Source organism: Akebia trifoliata, chromosome 7 (assembly GCF_017979445.1).
Source record: "Akebia trifoliata isolate Shusen 1 chromosome 7, ASM1797944v1, whole genome shotgun sequence".
Lineage (NCBI taxonomy): Eukaryota > Viridiplantae > Streptophyta > Magnoliopsida > Ranunculales > Lardizabalaceae > Akebia > Akebia trifoliata.
The window spans coordinates 22,863,021-22,876,318 of NC_141381.1; positions in this window are offsets into that span (position 1 = coordinate 22,863,021).

Consider the following 13,298-nt stretch of genomic DNA (forward strand, 5'->3'; position numbering starts at 1 on the left):
TTAATGGAATGATCTAGATCTATTTGATTTGTTCCCATGTTCTTCTAATTTAAAGAGCATACATGTTCGATTCTTCTTCGAGCACCATGACTGTTTCTTCCATGATGAAGTACTGATCAAGAGGCGTAATCTGTAACCAACTTTATGTGCACAAACCTAGAGATTACATCTATAATATGATTTGTCAATACTTAGATCTACGCAAAAGGATGGTATTAGTGGTAGCAACTCGGCACCAAGGCAAGAGTTAAAATCAGTTAGTGGTATTATTGGGGTTGGTAGTGGTTAGGTCTACAAGGGCTGCACGATTGGAGTGTGCTAACGTGAAAAGTGGTTTTAAACCACAAGAAAGGGTGGTCAAGGGATCCATAAGGGTGAAGGGTATGTTGGGTTATTAGGTCTATTTAACGTTTAAACCAACATATGTACATAGTAGGGGCCCGCATTGTAAAAAAGGTTGGTATTTTCAAAAGCTACAAATGCAGGCATGGTATGGTGTAATGTATGTTATGGATCTGATATGGTCTTATTGTAAACAGGAAACATGTACGGTGTTGAAGGGTGAGAAGCGAAAAAAAAAAAAAAAAAGAGTATTTACATTGCCAGGTCTAATAATGATATGGCAAGGCTTTTATGCCATGCATTACTTTTAGTTGTGAAGCAACATTGATATAAAAATATACATCCAAGTTTGAATCATCTCATCATAAGCATTGAGGGTTAAATGTCCATTAAAGGCATGTGTCCATCAAAAGACATTGTTATGGTTTTCAACACGTAAGAGAAGCATTCAACTACAAATATTCATCAAGGCACATGTGTACACGTTGCAATCAGGACCAATACTTTGGCTCTAAATCACATGGATAAAGTTTTATAACTTTTTCACATTCTAATGGATTCTATCTTCATTGGGTTGGCTCATCCAAATCAAATAGTCCTGGTGTTGAGTCATTGAAATTTACAAAGGCAAAAAGTGGGGGTTCCCCTATTCTCCCCAAGTTATGCTGAACAATTTAATTGCTCGGGACCTTAACAAAGTCCAACTTGCCAAGCTAAATAGGAAAATGATCAAATGGTGGACCTTGCTAAGCCAATAAATTGTTTGGTGGAGCAAAATTTTATTAGTAGGGTCAGCTTGACAGATAAGGTTGGGAGCTCATTCTGTGCCCAACTCAACTAAGTCTAAGGATTCCATTGAGTTAAGAAATTCAATTTATTACTCAATTTCCAACCCAGCATTGTATATATATATAAGGTCCCGTTCGGCGCCTTTTAATTTAGCAGACGTTTTACCAAATGTATTGAAATCGTTGGATTAAATGTGAACAGACGACTGAGATTAAAAGTTAACCGAACTTATGAATTATATGTTATTTACAGCGCCAACCTTAAACGTTTAAGGATTTAGTGCTACCTACCTTTAACTTACAAACCAAATAACAAGAACAGAGTTTTCTTGTCTCCTTCTCCATCTCACTGCTCGACCCTCTCTCTCTCTCTCTCTCTCTCTCTCTCTCTCTTTCTCTCTCTCTCTCGTCTCCTTCTCCATCTTACATGAGGACCCAAATCTTTAACAAATAAAACATAGTCAAATCCAAGTAACATGCACTTTGTTAACAGGAATACTTGCCAACCTTTCAACAAATAATCGCTCGGCATCATTAGTATATCGATCTGAAAGCTGTTTTGGATTAAATTCTTTTGAAAAGTTTCCCTGATTCTTGTCCATATCAACTTCGGCCTTTTCTGAGATTTCAGGCCATGGTTCAAACTCAAACTCTATCTTCTCTTCTACAATTTGTTTGACGATGGAATCCAAATTAGGAATCAGGAATCCTAAAATCTGAAAACAAATCTCATTTTATTTTGGTTAAAATGATTAGCTTAGACTAGAACCACATCAGGAACTCTAATCTTACTCTCATTAACTCGTTCATCCCCCACGATTCCTCCAAATCCGACCATTGTTAACGAAAACGGACTTAAACCCCCAAATCCTAACAAATAGAGAGCGAGAGAGAGTGTAATTTAGTAGGAGCCGTTCGTGCTTCGTCGATGGAGTTGCAGCAAGAGAGAGTGAGTTTATAGCAGTCGTTCGTGCTCGAGGGTTTCAACGAGAGAGAGTGAGAGTGAGGAGGTTCGAGGGTTTCAACGGAACGAGAGAGAGAAAGAGAGAGGTTTCAGACGAGAACTCTCTGTTCTTTTTACTCTCAGGTTGTAATTGTGCCAGGGAGGTGGCACTAATAATCCCAAAAATGAGAGATGGCGCGGTAAAAATAGCATAAATGTATAATTTAAACGTATATGCCGATTAATTCAATATCGATCGTCCAATTCCTCTAAATCCAACGATAGAGCTTCTTTTGTTAAAACAGATAGCTCCGAACGCCTCCCATATATATATATATATATATATATATATATATATATAAATCCAATTTATAAGGTAAAGTTCTTAAAATATATAGGCCCAGTTTAAACCCAGACTATGGGGTAGAATTGTTAATTTCTACTTAGGGTCTCAATTTAAGTAAAGTCAGATACTCGAATTCGGGATTACCTAAAAATGTATTTTTAGTAAGATTTTAATAATAATTGTTTTCTTTGAAGTCTTCAATAAGGTAGAAAGAATGTACTTGATTTCTTTTCAAATTTAATAAAAAAGAAATATTATTTTTATGAATTTGTATTATTAAAAGGATTATATTCTACGAATTTTGTGATTTATGCTTGTTCAAGTTTTTAAGTTGATTCAACGAATCGAAAAAGGCAAAAAATTAGGGTAAGGTCAGTACAACGAACTAGATCTTACTCTTCAATTCAATGAATCGACAAGGCAATGTAAGATAAGGTTGATTTAACGAACCAGACCTTACTTTTTGATTCAACGAATCAACAAGGCAAGGTTGGGGTAAGGTTGGTTCAACGAACTAGATCTTACTCTTCGATTCAACGAATCAACAAGGTAAGGTAGGGTAAGGTCGATTTAATGAACCAGACTTTACTCTTAGTTCAACGATTTGACAAAACAAAGTTAGGGAAAGGTTGGTTCAACAAATCAGACTTTATGCACCAGTTTGATGGGGTTTTCTATTATTTATCAAAATCATGGATCATTTTGGGATCTAAGTCTGATCTGGAATTTTGGTCGATTCTTATAATATTTATCTATGTCTACATCGTTTTAGGATTCAAGCTTGATTTGAAATTTCAATCGGTTTTTATTATTATTTATCTAAGTTTTAGATCATTTTGAGATCCAAGCCCAATCTAGGATCTCGGTAGGCTCTTCTATCATTTATTAAAATCTTGGCTCTCTCATGGAGTCAAGCTTGATTTGTAGGATAAATAATTCTATTATTGAAGCATCTACTTATTGTGGGGGGCTCGACCAAGTGAAATATCAGATTTGCGCAAAATAAGTTAGAGAATAAACTTGGGGGACCAATAATCATACTAGTTCAAAAATCAGGGATGATGCTCACTCAAAAATGATTGTCAAATCTACGAAATTCTCAAAGGTGAATCTTGGTACATCAATCTCCACCTTTGAGGGAGGGTTATTGTGGAGAGATAAAATCCTTTTCCATTTAGACCATTCATTCGCACTATCAACACATATCTCGAGGTAGACATGTGACATCATTTGAGAGAATTTTATGTAATTAGTAAGGAATCTCAATTTGAAAGGATTCTTCCCTTTTAGATAATTATTTTATTTGATAGGTGTAAAAATGACATTTCAATTTAATTAAAATTAAGGTTAGGATTTTTCTATTTAAAAGGGCTAAGGCCATTGTAAAAGGGAGGACGGAAAGAGGAGGAGATGAAAGGAGAGGGGAGAAATCATGTAACAAGGAGATTTATAGTGGATTGGCTCGCCAAGCCTGTGGACATAGGCACGTTTGTCAAATCACATAAAAATCTGTGTGTTCTTTACCTTTGCTATTTTTTTTTTTTGTTATTTTATTAATTTAATGATGGGATCATGATTGAGGCTGGTTTATCACAAAATCAATTGTTACATTAATTATTTTTCAAAATTAGTTAATTATAATAATGTCCTAATTGGTTGCTATTAAATATTTATGAAAATAATCATTTGTATTTGTTGATGTAAATATATTTAAAATGTAAATTGGCTTTTATCATATTGTTGGTTTGGAATTAAAAAGAAATATTTTCTTTAATCATTGCTTATACTCGTAGATGTACAATAATTTATTTAACCTAACACAATGTCAAGATATTTCCTCATTTGGTACAGATGCCATTATTAACTATTGACAAGGTGAAAAACCAAAAAGAAATTCAACAAAAAAAATTCAAAAATGATCCATGGATTGGTGGACCTACCCAACCCAACATCCTGATTAAGGATTTTAAAATACAAGCATTTTGAAAAAATGGTGGTATTTAATCTTCACTTTTGAAAATTTTTCAAATTATTTTGGTCAAAATGACTATAAACCTTTTTAGCTGATTTGGTTGGTGGTGTTGGGCTCTGTGGAGCCTAGTTATGTTTAATCCAGTTGACGACCCGACCTGACCCGAATAATATTGCGTGATATTTTGATGGAAAATTTTCTGAGCCTTAGTTCATAGAGTGGAGGTTTGGGTCCGTCTTGTAACCCATTGTGAATCTTGTGTGTAGTATATAGAAGTCGTTTTTAGTGATTAGGGTTTTTAAGGTCTTGGTTGTCATTTTTGGGACTTGAGCCGCACTTTGTAATTCTTCTCGATAATAATGAAATCCTTGCTACTCCATGGATGTAAGCAAGTTGTCGAATTACGTAAATATTATCGTATGCGTGTGATTACTTTTTTTGACGTGTGTTTTTCTTTATTTTTGTTTCTCACAGATTGGGAATTTCGGGTTGAATTCATTACAATTGGTATCAGAGCCTAAGGTTAGGTTTGAGTGGGAATAATGGTAGAGGAAGTAGGAAAGGCGTCTGGAATAAAAAAGATTATCTCTATGGGAAGAAATTGCATCTGCTTCTTTTGGGGGAAAAACCTGAGACTATGAAGGCTGAGGAATGGGCTTTTCTTGACAGACAAGTATTGGGAGTTATCAGGTTAACTTTGTTTAGGTCTGTTGGACACAATGTTGTAAAGGAGAAGACCATAACAGATCTGATAAAGGCTTTGTCTGGTATGTATGAAAAGCCGTCAACAAATAGCAAAGTGCATTTGATGAAGAAACGTTTCAATCTAAAGATGGTAGAGAACGCATCAGTAGCACAACATCTTAATAAATTTAACACTATTACAAATCAATTGTCGTCTGTAGAAATTGATTTTGATGATGAAATCCATGCACTGATCATTTTGGCCTCTTTAGCAAATAGTTGGGAGGCAATGAGAATGGTAGTGAGTAATTTTATAGATAAAGAAAACTTGAAGTACAATGACATACGAGATTTAATTTTGACTGAAGAGATTCGTAGAAGAGATGCAAGCGAAACATCAGGATCTGGTTCTGTCCTAAACCTTGAGATAAGAGGCAGAGGTAATGACAGAAATTCAAATCGAGGTAGATCACAATCCAGAAATTCTAATCGGAACAGAAGTAAATCTAAATCAGGTCAACAAGTACAATGCTGGAACTGTAGGAAAACAAGTCACTTTAAGAGGCAATGCAAAAGTCCTAAGAAGAAGAATGAAGATGATTTTGTTAATGTTGTAACAGAAGAGGTACAGGGTGCACTACTTCTTGCAATAGACAGTCCACTTGATGATTGGGTTTTGGACTCAAAAGCTTCGTTTCATATCACTCCACACTGAGAAATCATACAGAATTATGATGCAGGTGATTTTGGTAAGGTGTATTTGGCTGATGGTTCAGCCTTCGATGTTGTGGATATGGGAGACGTCCGAATATTGTTGTCCAATGGGTCTGTTTGGGTACTGGAGAAGGTTCGGCATATTCCTGACTTGAGGAGGAATCTGATTTCTGTTGGATAACTTGATGATGAAGGGCATGCAATACTATTTGTTGGTGGCACTTGGAAGGTTACAAAGGGAGCTAGAGTATTAGCTTGTGGAAAGAAGACTGGCACTCTATTTATGACCTCAAGTCCAAGAAATACGGTTATAATTGTTGAAGCAAGTACTGATACAAACTTGTGGCATCGCAGGCTTGGTCACATAAGTGAGAAAGGGATGAAAATGTTGTTGTCAAGAGGAAAGCTACTATAATTGAAGTCCATTGATTTTGATATGTGTGAAAGCTGCATTTTAGGAAAGTAGAAAATGGTGAGTTTCTTGAAAATTGGCAGAATACCGAAGGCTTAAAAATTAGAGTTAGTGCATACTGATTTGTGGGGGACCTTCTCCGGTTGCATCCCTTGGAGGTTCAAGGTACTATATCACCTTCATTGATGACTCAAACAGAAATGTATGGGTTTATTTTTTGAAAAATAAATCTAATGTATTTAAATTTTTTAAGAAGTGGAAGGCCATGGTTGAGACAGAAATAGGCTTGAAACTAAAATGTTTGAAATCAGATAATGGAGGAGAGTACATAGATGGAGGGTTCAATGAGTATTGTGCTGCACAGGGAATTAGGATGGAAAAGACCATTCCTAGGACACCACAATAGAATAGTGTGGCTAAGCGCATGAACATAACTCTCAAAGAGCATGTTAAGAGTATGAGGTTGCATGCTGGACTACCAAAAACTTTTTGGGCTGATGCTGTTAGCACTGCAACTTATCTGATAAATTGAGGACCATCAGTTCCCATGGAGTTCAAACTTCCTGAGGAGGTTTGGAGCAGTAAAGAGGTAAAGTTTTCCCATTTAAAAATTTTTGGTTGTGTTTCTTATATTCATATTGATTCTAATGCTCGTAGTAAACTTGATGCAAAATCAAAAATATGTTTTTTCATTGGCTATGGTGATGAGAAATTTGGTTATAGGTTTTAGGATGAACAAAACAGGAAAAATCATCAGAAGTAGAAATGTGATATTTAATGAACAGGTTATGTAAAAGGACAAGTCAACTGTAGTGCTAGATGTTACAGAGATAGATCAAAATAAATCTAAGTTTGTCAACTTAGATGAATTGATTGAAAGTACTGTTCGAAAAATGGGTGGAGAAGATAAGGAGAATGTAGATTCATAGGTAGATTAGAGTACACCTGTAGCTGAAGTTCGTAGATCTTCCAAAACCATTAGACCTTCACAATGTTATTCACCCGCTCTAAATTATCTCCTACTAACTGATGGTAGTGAGCTAGAATGTTATGATGAAGCTTTGCAAGATGAGAATTCAAGTAAATGGGAGATAGTCATGAAGGATGAAATAGATTCCTTGTTGGGGAATCAGAATTGGGAACTGACTAAATTACCAATAGGAAAGAAGGCTTTGCACAACAAGTGGGTATACAGAATAAAGAATGAGCATGACGGTAGCAAACATTATAAGGCCAGATTAGTTGTTAAAGGGTTCCAACAGAAAAATGGCATTGACTACACAAAAATATTTTCTCCAGTTGTGAAGATGTTAACAATTAGACTGGTGCTGGGAATGGTGGCTGCAGAAAACTTACATCTTGAGCAGTTAGATGTGAAGATGGCATTCATTCATGGTGACTTGGAGGAAGACATTTACATGATTCAACTAGAAGGGTTTATTATTCAAAGACAAGATAATCTAGTCTGCAAACTGAGAAAGAACTTGTATGGCCTAAAACAAGCTCCTAGACAGTGGTACATGAAATTTGACAGCTTTATGCATAAAATTGGGTTCAAGAGATGTGAAGCTGATCACTGTTGCTATGTTAAGTCTTTTGACAATTCTTACATAATTTTAATATTGTATGTGGATAATATGCTTATTGTAGGGTCTAGCATTAAAAAGATTAATCATCTGAAGAAGCAATTGTCAAAACAGTTTGCAATGAAGGATTTGGGAACTGTAAAGTAAATCCTTGGTATGAGATTCATTAGAGACAAGGCTAATGGTACATTGAAGCTTTCACAGTCAGAGTATGTGAAGAAAATTCTCAGCAGGTTCAACATGAATGAAGCTAAACCAGTGAGCACACCTTTGGGTAGTTATTTCAAACTAAACAAAGAACAATCACCGAAGATAAAAGAAGAAAGGGGCCATATGAGCAAGGTGACCTATGCCTCAACTATTGGTAGTTTGATGTATGCTATGGTGTGTACAAGGTTAGATATCGCACATGCAGTGGGAGTTGTAAGCAGATTCATGAGTAGGCATGGAAAACAGCATTGAGAGGCAATCAAGTGGATTCTGAGATACCCGAGGGGTTCATCAGATACATGTCTTTGCTTCATAGGTGCAAGTTTAAAACTGCAGGGTTATGTAGATGCTGATTTTGCTGGTGATGTTGATAGTAGAAAGAGTACTACAAGGTTTGAATTTACTCTGGGTGGTACAACTATATCCTGAGCCTCAAATTTACAAAAGATTGTTACTTTGTCTACTATAGAAGCTAAGTATGTTGCAGCAACTAAAACTGAGAAGGATATGATTTGGCTACATGGTTTCTTAGATGAATTGGGTCAGAAACAAGAGATGGGCATTTTACACAGTAACAGTCAGAGTGCAATTTTTCTTGCTAAAAATTTGACTTTTCATTCAAAGTTGAAACATATACAAACAAAATACCACTTTATCCGGTACCTTGTTGAAGATAAGCTGTTAATACTCGAGAAGTTTTGTGGATCTAAGAACTCGACAGACATGTTGACTAAAGGTGTCATTATTGAGAAGCTGAAGCTATGTGCAACTTCAATTGGTCTTCTAGCTTGAGGACATGAGGATGATTTGCAGGGATGAGGGATTGTTTTTTGAAAGATTACAGCTAATGTTGGTGGTTGAACTAGTTTCCAAGTGGGAGATTTGTTGGGCTTTGTGGAGCCTAGTTATGTTTGATCTGGTTGACGACCCGACCCGACCCGAATAATGTTGCGTGGTGTTTTGATGGGAAATTTTCTGATCCTTAGTCCATGGAGTAGAGGTTTGGGCCTGTTTTGTAACCCATTGTGAATCCTATGCCTAGTATATAGAAGTCGTTTTTGGTGATTAGGGTTTTTTAAAGTCTTGGTTGTCGTTTTTGGGACTTGAGCTGCACTTTGTAATTCTTCTTGATAATAGTGAAATCCCTGCAACTCCGTGGATGTAGGTAAATTATCGAACCACGTAAATACTGTCTTGTGCGTGTGATTACTTTCTTTTTTCGACATGTGTTTTTCTCTATTTTTGTTTCTCACAGGTTGGGAGTTTCGGGTTGAATTCATTACAGGTGGATCCACCAAAACTTGAGCTAATCATTTTAATCTTACCTGGTTAAAAGATCAGTTGCTAGGAACCATAAGTTGGATGACAACTTAATAAGATGGTTCAACAAAAATCTAACAACTAATGTTTAATTGCCCTTTCATAGGGATTCCTAAAAAGGATGAATCCTTAGGAACATGCACTATCCCTAGGTATTTTTCCTCCTATCTCCACCGAATGTTTGAACCTAGGCATTACTGCAAAAATATAAAATCCAACAGTCGAGATTTATCATGTCCTTGAAGCACATCTTTTGTTTCAACCATTAGATTTTGCAGAGAGTAAAAAATGGTAGTAATCAAGACCCTACATGTGTCTTCATTCGAACGTGAATCAAGATAGGTGAAAAGGGCATCTGGCAATAGCAAGTGAAACCCATATCAAATCAGTAACTCAATCTTGAGTAAAGGGAAATGTCTATTTTGACAGCAAGGCAGAGCAAAATTGTTAAACGTGCACAAATCTCAATATATCTTTGGGCTTCCTAATTTAAAGAATAAGTCCTAAGAATCCAAGAGCACAACGTGAAGTAATATTAATTTGGTTGAGTATCTTTTTAGATAAGAGATTCCCCACGATCAAATCCTGACTTTTAAGGGATCTAAGATGGGATTCCTACTCTAAGGGAAACCTTATAAGAAGGGGAGAGATCGGAGGAAGAGATATTCTTCTTCTTTCGGGAAAAACAAAAGATTCTATCTATCTTTTCTTCTCAATCTAACTTGGGGGTCAGAAGATTTTTGACAGGCACTATGCCAATGCCATCAGACAGCAAAGGGAGCATCCGACAAAGCTTCAGAGTAGATAGAGGTAACCCCGAATCACTTCAACAGATTTCATGTTTTTTTATGAATCAATCTCGACCCTTAGAAAAGTTCTATAGTTTTTGGTCTAAATAATTTGAAGTATGGACTGGCCTGAGATTTCTAGGCTAGGAATGTCAATTGGGCTTCTTGACTCGTCAACCCACTTGAAAAATAATTGTCTGGGCCTTGATGGGTTAATTGGATAGTTGAAATCCGAATTCGAATCCAAAAAATCAGATATTATCCGAAATTTTTGAATATCGAATTCAGATTCAGATAATTTTATATATTCGTTAAAGTTTCGGATACGAATTCGGATATCAATGAATTTGATTCGATAATATTCGATTAGAAATCGAAAATAAATAAATATTATTTTTATTTTTATTTTAAAATAAATGTATCTTTTTTCTTTAGGGTTAGAAGTTAGAACAATAGAACTTACATTTTCCCATTTCAGTCTTTGAGAGACAAAGACCTCAGCCTTCAAGACCTTATCGACCTCAGCCCCTCATCACCTCACGACCTCAGCCCCTCACGATCATGGCCTCACCCTCGACATCGGCATTAGAATCTACAGGTAAGGACACACCAACCTAATCTCAAATCTTTTCTTTCGATCTCTACAATTTTTTGAGTTAGGATTTTGGTAGGATTGTTTTGATTTTTAAAACCCAAGATTTGAGGACTGGTTAGAGGTGTAAATCTTCATCTTTGATACTTGCTTTTACACTTTTAAATAATCTTTTCAGACTAGTCTTGGATGCTAAAAGAAAAATGGATTTTATGACTTGTTTTGGTATAAGAAAAAATTGGATTTGGGACTGGTTTTATGCTAAAAAAATAAATTTTTGGAGCTACTATGATGATGTAAAAAATTCTGATTTTTTGAGACAATTTTTTTTTTTTTTTTTTTGTGATTGCATTTAGTGCTAAAAAGTTGGTTTTAGGGATTGATTTGATGTTATAAAAACTAATTTTTGGGGCTATTCTAATAATATAAAAAATAGATCTTTGGGGGCTGGTTTTTCATACTATAAAAATCAAATTTTTATGACTATTTTGATGGGGATATACTTGAATTTTTGAGATTATTTTGATGATATAAAAATCAATTTTGGAGACTATTTTATTAATATAAGAACTCGAATTTTTGTGTTGTTTTGTATGTGAAATTCATGTGGATGGGATCAAATATCTTTTTACCCTTTATAATCTCAAATATTTTCTTTCGATCTCTATAATTTTTTGAGTTAGGATTTTTTCTTCAATTGCATCGAAACATTCTAAGTTTCGGATTAGAATGTTCTTAGTTTTGGGATTTTCTAAAAGTTTGTATAATGGATATGTTTTTGTATCTAATATATTTACATTTTGTCACCCAACATACTTAACTTGGAGAACATCTTAAGTCTCAACCCAACGGACTTAACTTGGAGAGCATATCGACTTGTTCTTCAACCCTTACATCTACAAATTTGTTATGTTTTCATAATTTTATAATTTTTTAAACTCTATTTTAATTGAGTAGTTATGGATGATTTGAAGTATTCATGTTGGGGTTATAATTTTAAGAGGGTGTCTGATAATATGCCAAGATCAAGTAAATTATAATTTTGGGTGAGGGTATTTTATTTTTGAGCTTTATCTACTTTGTTGAATAATATTATCTTTTGTTCGATAATTCAATTAGTAATCCAAATAACTAAGTAAGATATACATGTTGGTATTTTATAGGTTATAAAGAAAATATTTCATTTATTAGCTAATACAACTTCTAGTGTTGCATCTATATTTTCTCCTGTGATTAGTGATGATTGTAATAACGATGAACATATAATAATATGGTTCCATTAACCGATACTATAGATGAAACAACATTCTTAGAAACTAAAAGTAGAAAAAGGAGGTTAAAAGTATGGTTAGAATTTGATGAAAAGAAATTAGGAGATGAGAGCATTTAAGCAATTTGTGTACATTGTAAGAGGACATCTGACAGTTCTAGTTCAAAAGAAACTACACATTTGATGAATCATACAAAGACATATATGAGGATATCAAATAAAGATGTCAAACAATAATTGTTGTATATTACAAAATTTAGTAAAGAACCAACAAAATTGACAAATTAGAAATATGATCCTGAAAAAAGTAGAATAGATTTTGCAAAGCATGATTACTACTTCAATATGGGTGAGCACGAGTATTTTCAGTTATTCATCAATGGTGTTAATCCTATGGTCAAGTTCTATTTCAGAAACATAAGACGGGCTGATTTAATGAAAATTTATAACGAGATGAAAATTAGGTTATAAGACTTGCTTGATCAACTGTCTTCTCGATGTAGTCTCACAACAAATTTATGAACATCTGGTCATCAAGAGCTCAATTATTTTTGCTTGACTTACCATTATATAGACAATAATTGGAGATTGAATAAGAAAATCATATCTTTTGAATTAATTTAAGGTTCACATTCTAGGGAAACTTTGAGTGAATTTATCAAATTAAAAGTATTAGATTGAAATATTGATAAAAATATATTTTTAATCACAGTCGATAATGCATCTAATAATGATGTAATGGCAAAAGACCTCAAAAATTGGTTATGCTCCAAAAGGATGTTAGCACTTAATGATGACTTATTTCATATAAGATGTAGTGCTAACATTCTAAACTTAATTGTTCTAAATGATTTAATATTCAACAGAATTTTGAATAAGATTCAAGAAAGTGTAAAGTTTATAAAATCTTCCCCATCTAAAGATTAAAAATTTGCATGTGCATTGGCCCATACTAGATTGATTAGAAAAGAGGTGTCGAGGAATGTGTCAAACAGATGAAATTCTACCTATTTGATGCTTAATAATGTTTTGGCCATAAGTTCCACATATGAACGATTAGTGGAATTGACTCTCGATTATAAATGTTTACCATATTCAGAGGAATGGGAAGTAGGGAGAGTTATTTGTGACTGTTTGAGAGTATTTTTTGACACTACTCTTTACTTTTCAGGAGTCAAATATCAAACAGCTAACTTATATTTTAAAGGTGTATGTGATGTTTATGATAACATCATTCAGTGGCTTGTCTCTGACCATGATTATGTGCGTCAAATGATTTTCAAAATGATCAAAAATTATGAAAAATATTGGAGTAATAAAAACTTTTTGAT